The 21,662-nt window shown below is 48.3% G+C and overlaps 1 protein-coding gene across 1 annotated transcript in view; it reads right to left on the reverse strand.

Annotated features, from left to right (window-relative positions):
* The window catches only part of LTBP2 (latent transforming growth factor beta binding protein 2), a 100,600-nt gene that overhangs the window by 54,441 nt on the left and 24,497 nt on the right, over window positions 1-21,662 (reverse strand).

Raw genomic sequence — 21,662 nt, forward strand, 5'->3', positions numbered from 1 at the left:
AGGAAAATGGAAGTGCTCTGAGATGGGGGACTGAGCTAAAGCCAGCTGGCTAGTTGGGTGGGAGTGCCTAACCCTACGTGGAATTGGCTTTGGCTGGGTATTCGGGGCAAGTCACTTAGCCTCCCTGGGCCTTAGGGCAAAATGAAGGTGCCCATGTAGCTCTGACATTCTCAGAGTCTTTGAGATTCTTATGGACAAGCCCCTGCCCTAAAACTGAATCCTGTGCCTACCCTTTGCCATTTTTTAATACAACCTTTCATACAAGTTGCCTGTGGAAGAGGTTCCCAACAAATACACATTCACAGATTGATTCAGGGGCAGAGCCTCAAATATCCCTCTCATTAATTTTATTGTAAAAATAATATAGCAACAATAGTCAAGGAGAAAAAGATGAATCCATGAATTCACCATCTTCCCACTCTAACACAGCAAATACTTTGTCATATTTCCTTTTAACCTTTGCTCAAGTATATGCTCTTACACTATTGTCATCACCTGTAGGTAGAATTTAAATTCTGATTTTTCACTTACCATCAGATTGTGCTTTATACAATTCAACAGTTTTCATATTTATCATCTTAATTGCTACATGATAGTGTATCTGAAGATGAATTACAATTTATTCAGACATTCTCCTGTTACATATTAAGATTGTTTTAAATTTTTATCTGTGGACATCCTGACTCATACAGCTTTTTTTCTTCTGTTAAAATATTCCTGGCGGGGGATGGAAATAGCTCAGTGGCAGAGCATATGTTTAGCATGCCTGAGGTCCTGGGTTCAATCCCCAGTACCTCCATTAAAAAAAATTTTCGTTTAGTATAGGGGGATTCATTAAACTATTCTTTATTTTGTACATTTGAAAAATCCTTATAAGAAACATTTTGAAAAGATTATTACTTTAGGATTAAGTCCATGGACTAGAATGACTGTATCATAGATTTCAAACACTTTTATGGCTCTAGATGTACTGGAGTATTGCTCTCTGAAAAGGTTGCTTCAAAACATATCAACATACCATGCAGAGTGCAGCCTCACCAGCATAGTGTATTGTTAATTTTCATAAATCAATAATAATCATCACAAATGATACTTCAGTGTTGCATTATCTCCTTCTTTTATTATTTCTGAATTTGAATTTTTTCCACACATCTATTTACCAGCTGTGAAATTTTTCTGCTCATGTGCTTTAATATCTTAACTATTTGAGCTGTTGTTTGTCTCGTAAATTTGAACTCATTCTTTGCATGTTCATTATTAAGCAGGCTGTTCTACAAGGCAGCCTCTGCTGTAAATATTCTGTCTCTGTCACAATGTATATGAACCATTGTCTACATGACAGTGTCTGGACTGCGGTGAGTGTGAGCACGTTGTAGACACTGAAGCTGAAATAGTAATTACTTGCTCAAAGTTATACAACAGGTAAATCAGGGCCCCAGGATTCCAACCCAGGGTAGTCTGACTCCTGTGCTATCCACCCAGCCCAGATCATGTCAGAAGCTCAGCCTAGAAGCCTCTGCTCAGACCTGGGTGGGGGTGCCTCTTCCTCTAGTAGGTCCCAACCCTAGCCTCTCCACTGGATTGTCCAAGTGAGGTGAGGTCCTGGGACCCTCTCCTTGCACCGTACCTACTCCAGTTCCATTGGTCCTTGGTGCCCAAGCCAGAATCAATCTCCCTGTTATCCTTTCCTGGCAGAAGCCAAACCTGGAGAGATATCAGAGTCCGGCACCCTCCGGCCCTTCCCCAGCGCTGTTGTCCCAGGACTTGGCTCCCATGAGCTACATGCTGCTCTCCTTCTGGTGCTACGAGCAGCAAATCCTCACCCTGACGGCCCCAACCACGCCTCGATCTGCTTCCCAAGTTTGAGGGCTGGAGTGGGAGAGGGGCCCCGTTAGCCACCCCAGAAGCTCTAGTAGCTGTAATGGACCAGAATGGGGAGCCCAGCCCTCAGGGACTTGCCCCTCATTCCCAGGAGAAGGTCAGCACAATCAGCTGCAGCAGAAAACACAATCCTTTCAATGGCTTCCAAGAGTGCGCCTAGGAGTGAGAGGTAAATGAGCTGGTGAGTTGGCAGGAGTCTCTTCCTGGTGATACCTGGCTGGTACCATGGTTTAGCTTAGTGTCAGCATCACAGAGAGGTGAAGAGGGCCGATCAGGTTCTGCCCAGACCAACTGGGACATTTCTGAACTTGACATTGACAAAGAGCTCTCCAATCTAGTTAAGATGGCAGCTCAAAGGGTCCTGTGCTGGCAGTTTATTGTCACTGTTGTTATAGTTACTGTCTCTTGCTTCTCTAATTGGAACTCAATGTTAATGGTCCCAAGATTCCTGAGTTCAAATTCCTGAAGAACCAATGTTTTAACTTTGCAGAGAAGAAAAAAAAATGTACTCCTTAGTTGTCAAATGGACCTGTCTGTACAGAGGAGTGAGGACAGGATTTGGGCCAGGCAGATGTCAGTTCTGCCTCCTAATAGCAGTACGGCCTTGAGCCGCCACTGAGCTCCCCTGAGCCTCAGATTCCTCATCAGTGAAACAGGAATAGTGACAGCCACCTCACTGGGCTATGGTGAGGATGAAGAGAAACAGAAAGACCATGTGATTGTTTTGAAAGTATAAATAAGCAGTCACAAGTTGAAAACTATGCCAGAATTCAAAAAATTCAAAGAAAGAAAAAATGTTCAGACAAAGTACCTCTCCCCAAGCCACTGAGAACTCTTCTGTATCTAAGCGGAATAAAAGACAACCCAAATATCTTTTACACTGTCCAAGCATCCTTATATATAAAGGGCCAAGTGCCTAATCTAGTATCAGTATATTTTTAAAAACCAGAGCCTTCCGAGCCCAACGCATTGTCATCTACTGCTGTGATGAGGATTTGAGGTTAAATGACAAGTCAAAAAGTCCTGCCTTCTGAGAGGCTCACAGCCAAGTAAGGGAAGAAGCCCTTGTTCTTTGATAGGTCTTATGTCTTATGCTGAAAGCGCCCCATAAGGAGACTGCTATCTCCCTTTATAAGCCCCAGCTCAGTCCTTGGAGTTGGGCAGGGAGGGAGTCCCCCCATGAGTGGAGGGCTGTGGGCTCTCAGCTCGAATCTGGCTCCCAGAGAGTGGTGGCAACAGAGAAGTGAGAGATTCACTGAGAAGGTGACTTTCTTGGACTCCAGTTCCCAAGGGATGTTCTGTACACTATCAGCCTTGGAAGAGCTGCTGTGATTTCATCAAAGGATAGCGGTTCTCAGACTCGCGTGGCACAAAATTATCTCTCAGGGATTGTTTCAGGGAAGTCCTGGCAAATCTGCCACGATGGGCCAGAACAGCCGTCTCTAGACTTCAGGATTTCACGGATCAGTAAAATTTTGAAACAAATTCAGGGGATCAACATAAAGTTGCCAACTTTTTATTTAGTTAAGACAGTAAAACACACACACACACAACAACAACCAATTATTACTGCCATAATTTCATGAAAGAAAAGATATTTCAATGCCAATAGGAAACATTTGAATAAGCTTAACTATATGGAAATCTCACCTCACTGACTTTATTTTCTTCACTTCTTTATAGACCAATGAAAACTCCATCACAGACCAGCATGGTGCCAAGGGGAAGACACTGGACTACATAATCCATCAAGATTTGCTCTGGCCTGAGGCCTCTCGGGCTCTTACAACCAATTTGGGAAGAAAACCTTCCCACCTCAGCTCGCTGGGATTTTCAGACCTAAGTGAAAACTTTCTGGACAGTGCATACTATAATAATGCCACTCAGTTAAATGTGATGTGCCCACAACCCACCCAAAACACTAAGGTTTTCAAACAGTGACGGGGAGACAAGTACAGGAGGGGCTTTGTACCCTCCACTCCACCCACTTTTACCCCAGCCTGGAGGCTCCACTCTGCCTAATTTATAAATGGGCTTCTACATACTATTTTGTTTGATAAGTGTTCTGCTGCCAAAAGAAAGTTTAAAAATGTCTCTATAAGGTGTATAGAATAATTATAGCTCCCAAGGATTGAGCACTGAGCCAGGTGCTTTAAATGCATCATCTTATTCACATTATTTTATTGGATAAAAAAAAATTAGTTGCAGAATAATATGGACAGTATACTTCTAGTTTTGTATTTTGAGAAAAACCTCTCTCTCTTCCCTCTAGATATTTCTATAGACATAGGAAAGTTCTGGAAGGACCTGTAAACAATGGCTGGTCCTTGACAATGAGAGTGCCTGTATATGTGTAACTACCATCTTAAAATTTATGTTTCCACATTTTTGGAATTTTCTCAGTAAAAATGTTTTACAGTAAATGTAAATATGCGTTATTTTATAATAAAAATAAATGTCTATTTTTTTCCTGGCATCTCCAATTTATAGATAAGGAATCTGAGGCTCAGGAGGGATGGCCTTGGCTTGATTTTCCCAGGACCAATCTTTGTGTGGCTCTTTCCACCTTCCCATTCTGCTTCCCTCCTCCTCTTAGCCCTCCCCTAATAAATCATACACTCAACATCATGTCCCAGCTCCACCTCTAGGAGACTCTAACCTAAGACCCTTGTAAATGTCCAAAATGATGGATGAACAAGATTATTCATAGCAGCACTATTTTGAAATAGCAAAATATTTTACAAAGAACTGAAACAACTTAAGTGTCACTTCACAGGGGATTGGTTAAACAAACTAAGAGACATCCACAGGATGGAGTCCTATGCGCTCAAAATAGAAAGACAGCTGTTTTATATCCATAGGGAAAGCTCTCCAAAGGATGTAGAAAAGTGAAAAAACAGCCCAAATCTGGCCCACTATTTTTTGTATAGACTATGACCTAACAATGTTCTTTTTTATATTTTTAAGTAGTTGGAAAAAATCAAAAGAAGAATATTTCATGACATGAGAAAACAATATGAAATTCAAATTTAAGTTTCCATAAATACAGTTTAATTGGAACACAGCCACACTCATTGTCTACAACTGCTTTTGCACTACAGTGGCAGAGCTGAGTAGCTGCAGAAACCATATGTCATACAAAGCCTAAAATATTTACTATCTGGCCTTTTATGGAAAGAGTTTGCTGACTCTTGTTGTGGGGAATGTAAATTTTGGTGTAAAAATAGAGAAAATAAGGATACATGTTGAATTTATTCGCATATTCATAAAGCAATCTTGGAAGGATACCCTGGGAATTAACAAGTGGTTTCCTATGTGTGTGTATGTGGCAGGGTAGGAGAGTAGGAAGTGGGTGGGAATGAACTGGTGCTACCATTTAATGAATGGCTTACTCTGTGCCAACAATGCACATCACATTCATCATTTCATGAAAGCCTCGCCATAAACATAAAAGTTAGATACACAGCATCCCCATTTTACAGTCAAGAAAACAGAGGGTAGGGAGGCTCTATGCCTTGCTGAAGGTTGCAGAACTCCTAAGTGCAGAAGCCAGGTTACCAAGCAAGGTAAGTTCAGCCTCACACCACCCCACCATTGTCATTTCTCTATTGCTATTTCACTGAGGTTTTGAGGGATTAAAAGAGCTATAGGTTCAGGTCCATATAATGGAGGGTCTGAAACATCAGGGAGGTGTCTGGACTGTACTGAAGGGTAAGGGGGCAGCCCTGGAGATGTTGGAGCAGCCCACCCTCTTCACTCATTCAACAAACACTACCACATGCCAGACGCTGAGGTTCAAGGATGGCAAAGAACTTCTCACCCACTCCGCTCCAATGGAGGCTAGGCAAAGGAACCAGCCTCCAACAAAGTTGTGGGGGCCCAGAAGGAGCCACGTATTAGCCTTGAGAGGCTCATGGTCTTCAAGCCAGTCTAGGACATGATGGGATGGGTCTTTTCAAATGCTTATTACTCTGGTGAAAGATTACCCACTGGTGGATAGACCAGAAAGGGGAGGGTTGGAGGCAAGGCTTTGGCTGTGGCCTAGGCTAGCAGGGACCAAGGATGGAACTAAGAAGAAGGTATGGATTCAAGGGATATTTAACACATAGGTAGTTCCCAGCTGTGGCTTAGACACATGGGTGGAGAGGGTTCTAAGAGCCAAGAATCTCAACTAGGGATCCAAGAAGTGGCTCGGTTTGGGACATGATGAGTGCTGGTGCCTCAGGATGGGTCTCCAGGGGGAAATACCCAGGAGGCAGCACTCAAGAGTGAGGCTGGGGCTTCGGACACAGTCAAGGGAGTTATGATGGAGAGGTAGGGGCTGCGGGGATGATATCACCAGGGGAGAGTATGAGTAACAAACCACTATTCAGAGTTCCACTGCTGGACTGAGGTGTTAACCCTGCTAACACTTTCCAGTTCCAAAGGAGGAAATGCATTAATCAACATATTGGTCTCAGTTTTAGGTTTTGCTCTCATAAATTTGTCTCCAACCTTTGGCACTTGCTACTGCTCTTCTGCTTACACACGATAAAGCAAATGAACAAGCAGTAAAGGAATATTGATGGAAAAATGTGGCAACAGCTCATCCCTTCACTTGACGGCTTGCTCTTTTCAGGGATACATGCGTGTGCCTATAGCAGGTTTTATTTTGCCCACACAGACGACTGTCATAGTTTCTGCTAATAAAACTGTTCCCAGCTCTAATCATGGAATTAATTACACTGATAGTTTCTGGTATTTCTTATGACTTCCAGGTGCTCTGACACCTAAACACTTTGGGAAAAACAGGAATAAAGAGAGAATAAATAAGGGCAGAGGAGAAGCTCTGGGGAGCAACAGTGCTTGAGGGGCAGACAGAGGAAGAGGCTGTGGAGATGTCAGAGAGGTAGGAGGGGACGAGGGAGAGCTTGAAGACAGGAGGGCATTCACTCCATCTCTGCTTCTGGACTCGCTGTGACTGCAGCTCATTACAGTTGAACATGCCCTGGCACCTCCCGAGTGGCTCAATCTCCCCTGAGAATCTGGGTCCTGGCGAGGCAGGCAGAAGCCCTCACAGAGCTCTGCTCCCTCTCTCCTCCTCATTGACTAGACAGGTCTCATGCCCAGGCATGGTCAGACGGCCCTTGTGCTGAACCCCCAGGGATCTAGTGTTTCCAGACCTCATGCCCCAGCCCCCACTGCAAACCTGCCCTGCCCTGGCAGGGAACAAGTGGGCACTCATCCCTGGAGGGTGAAGAGGAGGGAACACTGTGGCCTTGGCACAGAGCCAGGAGCCTGCTGATTCTAGGTAATATATTGTTTGGGGGCCGAGCAGGTGAGGCCCATGCTGGGCTAAAATAGTAGCCACCAATCCCCAGCCTCTTGTTATCCTATGTGCTAAGTTGATGGGTTCCCTTCCCACTGTAAGGAAGGGAGGACTTGAACTCTGTCCCGCTTGTCTTAGACAATAATAATGAACATTTATTGAGCACTAATTCTGTGTTGTGTATTAACTGCTTTTTTTTTGTAGGGGGTAATTAAGTTTATTATTAATTATTAATTATTTTTAATTGAGGTACTGGGGATTGAACCCAGGACCTCGTGCATGCTAAGCACGCACTCTACCACTGAGTTATACCGTCCCCTGTATTAATTGTTATATTTGCATTATGTTATCTAATCTTCACAATCACCTTGGGGGCTAGGTACTGTTATTAACTCCATAAGAAAAGGAAACTGAGGCACAGAGAGGTTAAGGAACTTGTCCAAGTTCATTCATCTAGAATCTCAATGTCCAATAGAACTTTCTGTGATGAGGGAAATGCTCTCTAGTCTGTGCTATCCAATGTGCCAGCTACTAGCCACTAGCCACTTGTGGCTCTTAAGCACTTGGAAATGCAGGTGATATGACTGAGTTCTATGTTAAATTAAATTTAAATAGCTCTTTGTAACTGATGGCTACCGTACTGAACAGCCCAGTATAGAAAATGGAGGGATTGGGATTTGAACCCCTAAAGTCTATCTTGGCTTGTAGCCATGAAGTTAGAAGGTTCCCCTGCCTACTCTCACTGCATTCTTCATCCCCAGGCACTTGGGTTCCCTGACTGTCCTGGCCTGAGGGAATCTGCACCCTCCTCAACTTCTCTGTCCTGCCCCCACACTGCAATATGTATCATCAGATGTCAGGAGGGTGTAGCAGGAAAGAGAATGAATTTCCAGAAGACCTGGACCCAGGCCCATGTCACAGGGGATCAGGTTCCAGCACAGCAGGAGGAAAGACTTCTACAAAGCCAGGGTTGCCCAGTGACATGGCGGTCCCTGGAGAGGCAGGAGCACCACGTCCCTGGAATCACGGAGCTGGTCTCTGCCCATGCCTGAAAGGAAGCAGCAGGCATTCCTGCTCAGGGTGGGGCTCTGGGCCCATGGCTTCTGAGAGACCCAGCCCCTGCCTGCTGCCTGGCCCAGGATGCGGCATTGCCAACCCCTGCACCCTCACTCCCTGGTGCCCTCCCGAAAGGGCAGAGAGCTTGCCTCCCCCATCTGGGTCAAGACCTCTCCTACTGCTGGTCCTCTGTGCCCACTCGCCTGACCCCTTTGGCCTCACTGGTCAGCCCAAGACCCCCACCCAGCCCCACCTGGCCACCTGTGAGTCACATCCCCCTGCTCTGAGATCTGTGCCTTTAGCTTTTTCTTGGCCACACCCAGGTCTGAGAAGAGCTCAGGCACACAGACTCCAGGGGATGGTCCTGGCAGGCTGAGGGGTGGGGAGGGGTCAGAACCCGTGGGAGCCTCTGCTGCCCAGAACTGCACCCTGTTCTGCTCGCCCAGTAGCTTGGGAGAGAACACAGCACCCTGCTTCCTTGCAGGAAAATGAGAGGCAGAGGCTGGCAGAGCCTTGCACATCCCGGAGACACTGAGCCTGGGCCTCAGGCCTAGTTCCTGCCTCTGTAGCAGCCTTACATAAGTACTGCCTCAGTCTCCCAAGGGTCCAGAGAGCCCCCTGAGCCTCGTCGCTCTCCTGCACCCTCCAGACTCCTCATGCCTCAGTCATTAGAATGCTTTTCCACTGAGTAGCCTGTCTCACAGGCTGCCAAGCGCCTGCCCCTTGAGACTCAGTATCCCTTTTTTCTCTCCAGGATGGGCCAGGGAGCTGGATAGGAAGCTCAGCTTCCTGGGGTCACATCTGGGACACCTCAGGGGGCAAAGAAAGGAGAAGAAGGTGCCTGGACGGGCTGCCTCAGGGCCCAAGGAAATGTCCCTCATTTTCTACACACGTGTCATTTTGCCCCAGTGTCAAACTGCCCAGCAATCCATCTCTTCCACCAAGAAGGGAATAAAGAAAGGGCCTCTCCAAGAGCTCCTTTGCCTCCTTCAGGACCACCAAAATAGCTGCAGCTTGGCCAGAAACACAGACCCCCCAGAGGAGGAAGGAGGGACCAGATCTTACCCTCTTTATACCCTCCATGGAGACATCACAGTTCTGGGCACACAGCTGCCGCCCCCCAAACAGTCATCACATTGAACTCTGACCTCCTCTGTGGCTCCCATCTCTCCAGCACAGGCTGGGCCCCACACACAGGCAGCCCGGGGGCAGTCAGCAGTCTGAAGCCTTTGGCTCCAGGTTCCCCCAGGAAGACTTGTCAGCTCGTGGGGACCCTGGAAGTCACAAATTCATCATCTAACCAGTTCCAAGGTGCCCTTATGAACACCTCAGAAGGTGTATGGACCCATGTGGGCAATGAGGGAAAAGCACCAGCCTCTGAGAGTTTACGATTCAGGCATGGAGGTGGGAGGCGGGGGAGGGCTAGCATACCTGGTGCCTTTGTGGGGATTAGAAAAGGGGCTCGAGTGCAGCCAGTTTAGAGGTTGCTCTGCTCTCTTCAGGCGGATGAGGCACTGTGTGAGGACTGGGCGATCAAAATGCAGGCTAGATTTTTAGCCCCATTCACACCCTGACCTTTGTGTGGGGTGCAACACACACACCCCCATGCACAGAGGCCCTGGGACAATACCCTGTACTTGAGTGGTACATACCATCTAACAGTGGAAAAGCAGCAGTTGCTAGGAGTCTCATGTCTAGGTAAGCTGCCTGGCCAAGATGCTTCAGGCCTCCCTAGACTGGTGCCTGGGTCTGGGTGCCTGGGGAAGACTTTCTAGAGGTTGTGTGATGTTCTAGAGGAAAGGGTGGAGAGGGCAGAGTCCACTGAAGGCAGAGAGAACCATGAGCAGTAAGGGACAGATCCAGAAATGTGCTAGTGATGGTGTTCAAGGGGGGTAAGGAGGCCTGTTTGGTTAAAGGGAAAATGGGAGGGGCCAATGTTTGGTTAAAGGGAAAATGGGAGGGGCCAAGGATGATGATAAATAATAGCAAATAGCGACCTAGTGTTTATTATGTGCCACGTACTATTCTAAGCATTTTATATGTATTAACTAGTTTAATCATCACTAAAATTAGGGAGGAATTCCTAATTTTACAGATGATGCACAGAGTAGCTAGGTAACTTGCCCAAGATCACACAGCTAATGATGAACAGAGCTGGGGATCAAACACAGATGGCCTACATCTGCATCTGGTTCCTGAGCCTGTTCTCTAAACCTCTCTACTATATCATGGCTTGAGAGTTAAGCTTTGGGACTGTGCTGTAGAGCCAAAAGTCTGAGTCTTATCCTTTGGATCTCATGTATAAAAGGGAAGCCTTGAAGGAAGATGTTTTTACTAGGAAGGAACAAGATTAAAAATGGTCTGTTAGGAAGGCAATCACAGGCATCTCCCCCCCGGGGTCCCTGCCAGCCCCTACCACCCACACAGCCTAACCAAGAGCGCACTCCTCCCCACCCTCACCTCCCAGAAGACTTCTCAGGGCATTTATGATCCCCAGGGGGTGGCAGGGGTGAGCCGGTGAAGTTTCTGGAGCCCCAGGACTCCACACACACCCACCTGGGTCAAGTAACAGCTCTGCTGACTGAGCCCCAGGCACGGAACAAACATCAGCTTAGAAAGGTCCCCAGTGCCCTGAGAGGTGGGTCTCACTCTCCCCATGTGTGACATCTGCAGTGCGGAGAAGGTAAGTCTCTGGCCCTAGCTCACATGTCTCATGAACGACAAAACCCAGAATTCGAACCAGGTCTGTCGGACTCCAAAGCTCATCACGCACCTCCCACCACCGCACCCTAACTAGCTCATGTTTTGTGATTTCCAAAGAAACACATGAAAAAAGGAAGTGGTTAGGGAGGTGAAGAGGTGAAGGGAAAGAAAACACGAGTCAGGGCCTATGGGGACCTGGCAAGTGCTACAAATCAGTGGAGGGGGAGGCGGGGGATTGAGCTAGGATCCCTTCCCAAAGCCACGAAGAACTTGGTATACGGACTTCTCACCACCACCAAACTGGCTGTGAGATGCCCACCTCCTGAACTCTGAGTTCCAAGCCTGTGGTCTTTGGGACCCTCAACCGTCCATATATGCTGCTCACTGCACCACCCACCCCGAGAGCTTAGCAGGCCTGCCTTATCAGAGAGCAAACACAGGCCACTGACTTCAGATGAGTTTACCCCACTTCTGGACCTGCCTGGACAGGCCCATTGTAGACAAAAGCAGCTGGTACCTGGGTCAAGGATATACTTCTCAGGGGCTGGCCAAAGTCTTGGTAGCCTGTAGCCAGCCTGCTTTTCCAGGGCCTGGAACTCTACACCAGGACCCTAAACAAAAGGAGATTTCTAAAAGACCTGGGAGCCCAACCTGAAAAGCTTTCATTCAGCCCAAACCTACCAACTGATTATGTGCCAGACATCTGCTACAGGCACTTCATTTTAAAAATTTTATTAGGCTCTGTATGCTTGGGAGCTAATTGATTAGTGTAATCCTATGCTCTAAGAACTATCACCCCCTTTTTACAGAAGAGAAAACTGAGGCACAGAGAAGCTGTTTACCTGCCCACTATCACCTGGGGTGGGGTCACAAGCCTGAGCTCTGTACCTTTGGTGGATGACATCCCCCAACCTGCTGTTCACCCTTGGCTACGACAGGAAACCTCACCAGGACCAGAAACACCTTACGAGTGGCCTGGGCGAACTCTCAGAGTTTCCAGTTACCACTGTTGCTGTAAAGAAAAGACTCAGGTAACCCCAGAGTCTAGGGACAAAGAGTGAGTGCCATTTATAGGACACCTAAAAGGTGCCAGGTGCATTTACATATATTAGTAAATCTTCCTGACATTTCTACAAGGTAGTGGTGGGCAGCCCCATCTTACAGATGAGAACATTGAGGTTCGTGAGGCTAAATCACTTGCTCTAGGCAACATAAGTGTTAGGTGGCAGAGCTGAGATTCAAACCCAGACTTATCTAACCATAAGACAAAAATTACATCACAATTCCTCCCTCACACGCTATTGCCTGCTGTAGGGGCTCTGACCTTGACCCAAGAACCTCAAGAAAAAGAAAGAAATGTAGAATCAGTTTGTTCCCTAAGGGTGTGGCTTGGCTGGGGTCTCAAGAGAATACCCCCAGAACAGTACCAGATTCCCTCAAGAGGCTCTGATGTAGCCCCCACCCTCGCTGGCTGGGTGCACACTTGGGTGGACATGTTAGGTAGCGGTGAAGGGCTGAGGCTCTGGGAGGAAACTGTGGTGTAGGCGGCTGTCTGGAAGCAGAAATGTGGTAGCTCCAGAGGTTTTGCTTTGCAATCTTCATTTTGCAAGAAATGGGGATTTTTTTTTCTTTTCAAAAAGCCCTGGACTTCCTTGAATTTTAGACCTTTCACAAATATTTTTTTAGGAGAAAAAAGAAGAAAAAAAAAAAACCCACAAAATGCCTGTCGCAACTACTCACTTCCACAATGAATCACGGACACAAAACCACAGCTATGTGGCTAACAAAGGAACTATGTGTTTTCACATTTTGTTATTGGAAATCATTTAGCAATCTTCACTATGTCATCTGCAGACAGACAGACAGACACGCAGACACACCCCTCTGGGTCCCAAGCTGCCAGTCTTACAACCACAGTCATCAGATGACTTTGCATTTCACCCATTTTCCCTTTCTAATCCTTTTCTGGAAAGTTACCCTGCAAGGCTTAAACCTTCCTCCTTAGCCCCTCTCCAGAGGTGGGGGGTGCGTGTGCACGTGTGTGCATGCCAGTGATTGGAGGAGGAATGCTGAGACACTGATTCAGTTAATTCCACAAGTGGAAACAAGTAGACATTTCAGAGTCCCTTTTTTATTACTGTTATCATAATAGCACTTTACTTTGGTAAAGTGATTTTCACCTGGGAAGCTGACAGTGCCTTTTCTGACAGTGGCAAATTAATTAACTGATGGCAGATTTACAGATTGCATAACTGGAAAAACTACTGGACCCATAAATCAGAAACTTCCTCTATGTTCTGGACCGGGGTGAAACCTGATATATATTTGAAAACCTTGAGCTCAAAAGGAGAATTCAGAGCCTAAAAAATCTCCATTATGATTTTTGAGGCATGTTCTCTCAGCACAGCTTTCCACCCACACCCTGTCTCACACACACACACACACACGCACAAACACACACACACACACACACACACACACACACACATACACACCCCACTCCAGAGGGCAGTGTTCACTGAGCAGCCACAAGTTCCATACAAAGCAGCCACCGGATGGGATGAACATTCCCCCGGGGCATCTGAAAAAGAACATGACTGTCTTTCTGTTCCCTTCCGGCTTCATCTCTCCCTAACCTTTCCTTTCAAACAAAAGTCCTAGGGGACTTAGGTCAGTTAAATGCTATGAGTACAGCCATAAGCTTGAAATGTTTGTTGCGACTATTTTTTTTTAAGTCAGATGCTGGAAACTGCATAAATTATTGTTTTAATGGGAGCCCAATAAGCTCCCTGGCCTCCCCATAGGAGGCCTGGGCATGGGGGATGCCACTCCAGGCTCTTGCCATCTTTCTAGATTTTTCTGAAAAGATCCCAGATGCCTTGCCTGACCTGGTCCCCGTCAGCTCCCACACCAAGCTTGCTGCTCTGCACTTGCCTAAGCCTTCCTGCTCTCAGAGCTGTTCAGTAAACTGGCTATGAGCATGGATTCCAGAGTCTTGAGTGGAGCTGGGCTGGAATGGCCCTTCATGTCAGTTTCCACCTCTTAGAGAATCCTCTTCATAGGGTCATTGTGAGGACTGGTTAAGGTGCTGAAGACATTCTACTTGCCCCTGTGGGCCTCTCTCCACCCAACTCTGGGCCCTGGGAGGCTCCTTCATCCTCTACTTTTGAGTCCTGTTCTGCCCACGTGGGACCCCAGCAAGAGGGCAGAGGACAGATGAGGGAGCGGAGGTATTCATCCTCCAGCTCCCTCCTGATGGGCCACTGTGGGCGGGTGGTGGCTCTATTCCTTTCCTGAAGGCCACAGCCCTGTTGTGGCCCTCTCCTGTGGCTGGAGCTACTCTGGGTCCCAGTAACATCTGACCCCTTGCCCCTTAGATCTGCAGGGCTAAGAGATTCCCTGCATAGTTACCCCCAGGACACTCTGCTTCCCTTGTTGTTTCTTCTGACCATGTCCATATCTTTGCAAATAGACCGTTTGTCAAAATGTTCTCATTGAGCGTGCCATCTGTTTCCTGCTGGAATCCTGACTGATACCAATAAGAAGGAGTCTCAACGATCAAGTATTGAGCACTTAGCTATGTGACTCAGCACTTTATCCCCTTTGACTAATGGAGGTGAAGAGACAACATCAAACAGCTGGCGAGCAGTAGAATCAGATGAAACTGAGGTCTAGCTCATGATCACTGCTCTTAACCACTGTGCTGTAGGGGCCCCAATACTAAAAGAGATGGTGCCCATAAAGTGCTTTGCACAGTAGGGCTAGCTGATTCAATAAGGCTCCATAAATGGTAGGTTAAAATCACAACCATACCACACTCAAAAAATCCAAAGTCTTAAATTCTACTCCAGCATAACACTAGCCCAACCCTAACCACAACGCTAAGGTTGAAGCCTCATTCTAATACCACACTAAAGTGATACTCTAATCCTACCCTAACCACCACCTTACTGTGAACTAGAATGCCACCTCAACCACAATCTTAGTCCCATCAATCCTAACCCAAACATGTATCACTGTAACCACAAAGCTCGACACCCTCCCAGGGTGAGGCTGGGATCAGGGCTGAGGGGAGCGCTAGGAGTCTCTCTGCCCCTCTGCACCTAGGTGCTTGCCCCTACCCCAGTGGCAAATGCACCTGCACGCAAATCCATCTCTTTACCCTCTTTGTCAGACTCTACACAATTGGCCAAGAGATATTTATGCAACATTTACTTCCCTGGGGAGAACCAGGAGAGGAGGGTAGAGCATCTAGCACTGTTAGACAGGCATTGTTGCCTGGAACAGAACACAGTGCAATAAATCCTGTGGGTGGTGATGATGATGAAGGAGAGTTAGAAGGGGAAGACGCTCTGTAGCTTTCTCCATCATTTGGATGCAGGCTCTGGGCAAATAGGAGGTGAACACTGCCTATCTTAGAGCTCTATAGAGGGCTGGGGCCAGGGCTGGGCTGGGAAGGAGTCCCTCTTGGAAGCAAACCCAGGGGAGGGCCCTATAATCCATAACTCTGGGATAATCTTAGAAAAGGGAGTCATGCAGGCTTCATCAGAGATTGGGGGCTGACTCGGGCCACCTCAGGCCAGATGTCCACCTTCAAGCTTCAATATGAGAGGAAGGAAGGTAAGAAGAAGTGTGCAAGAAGCAGACACCATTTCCCTTGAATCTGCCCACATGCCTGGGGTGGGAAACTGGAGACGTGTTTTGAGGCCCCAGGGCCCCCTTCTCCCTTGAGCACTGAGAGGCCTGAGCTCAGTGGCCTCTTCATCAACCCAGACGTGTCTGCCCTGGGCCAAGCATGGCGGAAGGAGGAGGCCGCAGGCTCTGCTGCCCGGAAAGGAGGCACATGGGACCCACCCTCCTCAGGACCTCTGTTGGGCCCCCTTAGCCAAGACTGAAAGCACAGCAAGACCGCATCCACCCAGAGCCTATGTCTTTTTGTTTTCACACACAGGTACCCCAAGGCCAGCCATGGCCCTGACCAAGCCCTGAGCCCTGTGGCCCTCAGGTATTTGTGTGGGTTGGAGCGGTGCATGTTAACCCTCTACAAAGCCCAGAGGCCCACCTCCCTTTCAGAGAAACCTGGAGAGGACTACCTTGAAGGAACATGCTTTGTGGGGGAAATGGAAAACACTTCCCTCCTGGGGAGAAGCCAGGTCCAGGGTCACCACGTACAGCTGCACAGGCCACACAATTCTTAGAGTACCTGTCAGAAAGACTATGATGGAACAACATCTCCTGGTTCTGTGTCCAGGGACTCAAAGGTCTAGCACACACAGCCTGCCTCCCTCCTGTCCTTAATGGAAATGAAGTGTTTCAGACCCACCTCATTACCCCAAGCAGCTTCCGCAGGGCAGGGATGAGTGGGACCGGCAGGGGCTGAGTGCCAAGGGACCATGCACAAACCTTAATGTGGCCCATTTACACTTTCAGAACCCTCTGCAAGCAGTGGGGAGACAGGGCATGGGTGATGAAGGAAGTTCTCAGCTGAGACACAGGTCTCTTTTACTCTCTTTGAAAAGCAGCAGCAGGGCTTCTGTGACTTCAGACTTGGGAAAATAAAACCCCTTCCATTTGTTCTGGCTGGAGGCCCACGAGTAAGCAACCTCCTCTGACTACTCCCCTCTGAGCCCTCCCTCTTCCAAACCCACAGCCCTAGGGAAGAAGGTTCATGGGACTTTTCTAAGGCCCAAGAAATGGAAGAAAGTGGGAGGAGATCCCTTTATAGCTGCCGCCGCCCCTGCCCAACCCCTGGCACTTCTAAGGGCCTGCTAAGCCCTGCTCTGGCCATTCTCTCATCACCCTTAGAAGAGAATCATTGCCCTCGGCCTGCCCTGGCTCCAGATCCCTAAGGCCAAGGGGCACAGGGTAAGCAGGTACCCACCTGTTGGGAGGATTGGGAGAGCCCCTTCCTGGTAACAGCATGCCTGGGCATAAGCTGAGTGTCAGCTCAGAAGGGAAGGGATCCGAGACCAGCTATCTTTGCTCCAGGCAGCAACAGAGGATACGTGGTGACAGGGATGTTCATTAAGTAGCTAATTATTTACTTACTGAGTACTTATTATATGCCAGGCACTGTTCTAGGAGGGGGGGGTGGAGGGTGGGGGGAGGGGGATATATCAGCAAACAAAACAAAGATCCCTGCCCTCGAGCAGCTCACACTGTAGTTGGGGAAAAACAGATAATATACAATAAACATAATAAGTAAATTAGATGTTATGTCAGAAAGTGGAAAATAAAAAAGCACTGTGGAAATAAAAAAGTGAACCGAGATGAAGGGACTCTCAAATTAGGGGTTTACAATATTAAATAATAGGAAAATAGGTGACATCCTCCTCCTGGGAAAGAGCCAGGTTCAGGGTCACCACATACAGCTGTACAGGTTGTGCACTGCACAACCATAGGGTACCTGTCACAGAGACTATGATGTGAAGCACATCCCCTGGTGGTATGTCCAGTGGCTAAGGCTAACCTTATATTTAAAAGCCTTAAAAGGCGGTCAGGGAGGTCCTCAGGGTGGAGCTGCTCCTGAAAGTGACCCAGGCATGTATAGGAGGCATAAATAAGCACTCCAGCCCACTGTCAGGACTGCTAAATACCAGCAAGAACCAGCATTTACAAGGCCCAATTACAGTTCAGAAAGCAATCTTCCACCCACATTGTTTTAGTTCATCCTGACAACCTCCCTGTGAGGGAAGAATGATCCTTCCTGTTTCACAGATAGAGACATTAAGGCTTAATGAAGTTAAGTGGCTTGCCCAAGGCCACAAGTCTAGTGAGTGGCCCAGCCTGGAAGCAAATTTGGGCATCCTGACTCTAAGTCTTTTCAAAATAGTATAGCCAAAGTCCTAAGGGTTGGGGAATTCCAGAAAAACCCCAGGGGGCAAGCTTGGGGCTCAGAGTTATAAAAACAAGTCAGGAAATAAAAGGAATAAAAAAAGAAAGAAAAGAAAGAGAAGGAAGGTATTCATCCCCTGGAGGTCCCAAAATCTTGACTCAGTCAGATTTGTGGGGTTGAGTCAACCCAGCAGAGAGGCACCACTCAGTGGCCCTGAGGAAGCAGATGATGCAGCGCAAAAGATGCAGACTGATTAACTCAGCCTTGCCAAGGAGGACTTGAGGCTCACTGTCAGGGAGAGCCAAGGTCTGCCCCTGTGAAAGGCATCACGTGTCCTTGTCATGACCTTGGAAATGAGTAAAGAGGAGAGTAAGCACAGTTCACCATCAGGGATGGAAAATGACCAAGCTGGAGGCCAGAGTCTGAGACCATTAATTCTTGACCTCAGAGAAGACCTACTTGTCACTTTGATTTACAAATATGGAAACTGAGGCTCAGGGAGGACAAGGGACTCTTCCAAGTTTTCCTAGCTCGAGTTGACCTCTGGTCAGATTCCAGGTGTACTGGAGAACAGTCTTGGGTCCAAGGGACTAGAAAGAGGAGGAAAGAGGACAAACAGGGGTCACTTTGCCCAGAGGAGAGAGCAGAGGCACGTGGCAGCATGCTGAAGCCCAGAGCAGAGGAATGGAGTGGGATGGAGTTGGCGGCAGCTGGAGCTGGGCTCAGAGGACCCCGATGAGCCTTCAGACTTGCCCAGTGTCAGGATCTCCTGGGTTCCCAGGACAGGCCCACAACCTTTGTTGCCAACCTTTGTCTTGCCTCAGTTTCCCCACCTAGAAACTAGACAGTGGGTTGGAGAAAAACCCCTCCTGGCAAACAGAGTGTCTCACTGATTTGTCACAGGCATGGGGAGTAGGTAGGTACCCTAAGAGATTTCACAGTTTTTGGAGCCACTGTGTGCCAGACACCCCACTAATCCCTCTACATGCATTATTTCAATGAATTATCTCAACCACCCTATGAGACAGGCATCAATTTTCCCACTTCAAAGAGTCTGAGTTGCAGTGAGGTGAAGTGACTTGCATAACTAGTTTGTGAGGGTGCTGCCTGACTCCAAAGTCCAGTGCTTTCCCGGCACACACACCAGGGTTGCCTCCTTACACCTGCTGCCCTCTCCTCAGGTACCTGGTTTGATTCTAGATCGCCGATCTCCTGGGAAAATCCCTTGCCATTCTGACAGGAGGGATGCCTGGGTGCCCCCTGTAGCAGCTTCTGGGTCAGTGGTCTCCTGAGGGGTTGCTCTGCTCCCCTAGACTGGCAGAGATCATCTGTGGGGGCAGAGTCCCCGCACCCCCAACAGAGGCCTGGCAAGACCTGGGGGTGAAGGAAGGCACTCCTGTGGGAAACCTGTGGGCTCACTCTCAGCAGGTTAAAGGTCACGTGTCAGGAAGTGCCACGAGGGCCCTAGTGGAGACGTGGGGCACAATGATGCCAGGGTTCTGCTCTGAGGCGGCGAGTTCTACGCCCTGCCGCAAGCAGGCACCCACGGCCACGTGTGCTCCTGACAGCGGCACTAGTGCCCCTGCCCTTCCTCCCTCTCCCCACAGACAAAAGCCCCGAAATGCCTGGCACCCCCAGCCAGGGCTGTGGGAGTGGACACACCCCTGAGTGGCCTCACTGCTGGGCCTCATCAGTAGACTACACGGAAACCCGCTGCAGGGGTTGGGAGATGTGAAGGAGAGACTGCGGGGGGAGAGCCAAGCTGACTGGTCCACTCTGCTCTGTGCCAGTTGTGTTGGGGGTGCTGGAGCAGAGAAAACAGATAAAACGTGGTCCTCCTGGGCCTGACATTTTACTGAGGTGAGAAAGAAAGTCAAATAAATGAGCGATATACGTGCTATGGAGAAAAACAGCTAGGCAAGGGGTAGGGAGTGTTAGGAGGTGTGTAGTTTAAAATCAGGTGAACATGGGAGCCCCACTGAAAAGAAAAGACCTGGAAGGGGAAGGAAGGATCCATGTGCATATCTGGGAAGAGGGTTTGATGTAGGTTGAATTGTGTCCCCCAAGATACATAGAAGTCCTAACCGCCAATCCGTGAATGTGAACTTATTTGGACATAGGGTCTTTGCAGATGTAATTAGTTAGGGTTAGATGAGATTATACTGAATTATGGTGGACCTTAAATCCAATGACCAGTGTCCTTATAAGAAGAATATAACACACACAAACACACACACACACACACACATGCACAAACAGGCACACAAAAGGAAGCCATGTGATGGCAGAGGCAGAGATTAGGGTGATGCAGCTACTAGCAAAGGGACACCAAGGATTGCCAGGAGCCTTCAGATGCTAGGGGAGAGGCATGGAACAGACCTTCCCTCAGGGTTTCCAGAAGGAACAACCCTACTAAGGCTTTAATTTTGGGCATCTGCCCTCCTGAACTGTGAGAAGATGCATTTCTGCTTGCTTTCAACCATTCTGTTTGTGGTCATTTGTTACAGCAGACCTAGGAAGCAAACACAGTGTTCCAGGGAGGGAGATACCAAGGGCAAAGGCCCTGGAGTGGGGTCTCTGGCATGTTTGAGGTAAAACAAGTCGGCTGGTGTGGCAGAGGCACAGTGAATGAGGGGTGAGAGCTGATGTTGGAGACGTCAGAAAGGTTTGGGGGCCAGATCATTCATGGAGGGCTGCCTTTCGTAAGCGGAGCTGTTATACTTCAGATGGAGGGTCCTAGCTGGAATGGGCTGCAGTGTATGGGTGTAGTTGGCCCCATGATCTTTGTTTCCTGGTGTTAACGCCTTTCAATATGTTACATTAAATGGCAAAAGGAAATTAAGATTGCAGATGGAATTAAGGTTGCTAATCAGCTGACCCTAAAATAGGGAGAGTGTCCTGGATTATCGGGGGAAACAAGGCATGTAATCATATTGGCCCTTAAAAGTCGAAGAAGGCAGAAGAGTCAGTGACAGATTCAGCTGTAGAGGGAGGCAGAGGGGAGAGTTAACACACAAAGATTTCACCTGCTGTCGCTGGCTTTGACAATGGGAAAGTGGCCACAAGCAAGGAATGTGGGCGGCTTCTATATGGAATGGCCCTCAGGTGACAGCCAGCAAGGAAGCAAGGACTTCAGTCCTACAGCTGCAAGGAAGTGAATTCTGCCAACAAACAACTTGAATGAGCAAGAAAAGAGATTCTCCCTGGAGCCTCCGGGAACTCAGCCCTGCTGACACCTTGACTTCAGCCCAGTGAGACCCGTGCCAGTTGTTTGACCTAAAGAACTGTAGGATAATACACGTGCATTGTTTTAAGTGGCTAAATTTGTGGCAATTTGTAATGGAAGCCATAGAAAATGAATACAGTGGCAAAGAGGTGGAGTGTACAGAGGGGAGGAGATCCAGGAGAGGGAGAGACTGACTGGGATGGTAAAAAGAAGGCTGACCCCAGCTGCCCTCTGGGGGAACAGCCTGGGGAAGAGCCACCACCATGGGGCCCACAGCTTCCAGTAGCCCCCTGCCACCCTCACTTGTCCTGCTCAACACTGTCTTCCAGGCCCCTTGTTGCCCAAGTGCCGACCAAACCCACTGAGGATGTCCCCAGGGCCCTGCCTCTAGGTCCTGACCCAAGGAGGTCCCCCCAGTTCTGAGAAATGTCCTGATACCTCCCCTTATGCTGTCTCCTTTAGGGCTTGTGGGATGGTCTTGGTGGAACAGCCAAACCAGCCAAAAACCACTCCTAGTGCTATTGCTGGATCACACCTTCCCTGAGGCTGGGTCTGGGCTCTGACTTCAGAGCAGGTGTGCATACGCACACACACGCACGCACACACACACACACACACACACACACAGAGGGACCACAGTTTTTTGTCTGCTT

The sequence above is a fragment of the Camelus ferus genome, chromosome 6 (assembly GCF_009834535.1).
Source record: "Camelus ferus isolate YT-003-E chromosome 6, BCGSAC_Cfer_1.0, whole genome shotgun sequence".
Classification (NCBI taxonomy): domain Eukaryota; kingdom Metazoa; phylum Chordata; class Mammalia; order Artiodactyla; family Camelidae; genus Camelus; species Camelus ferus.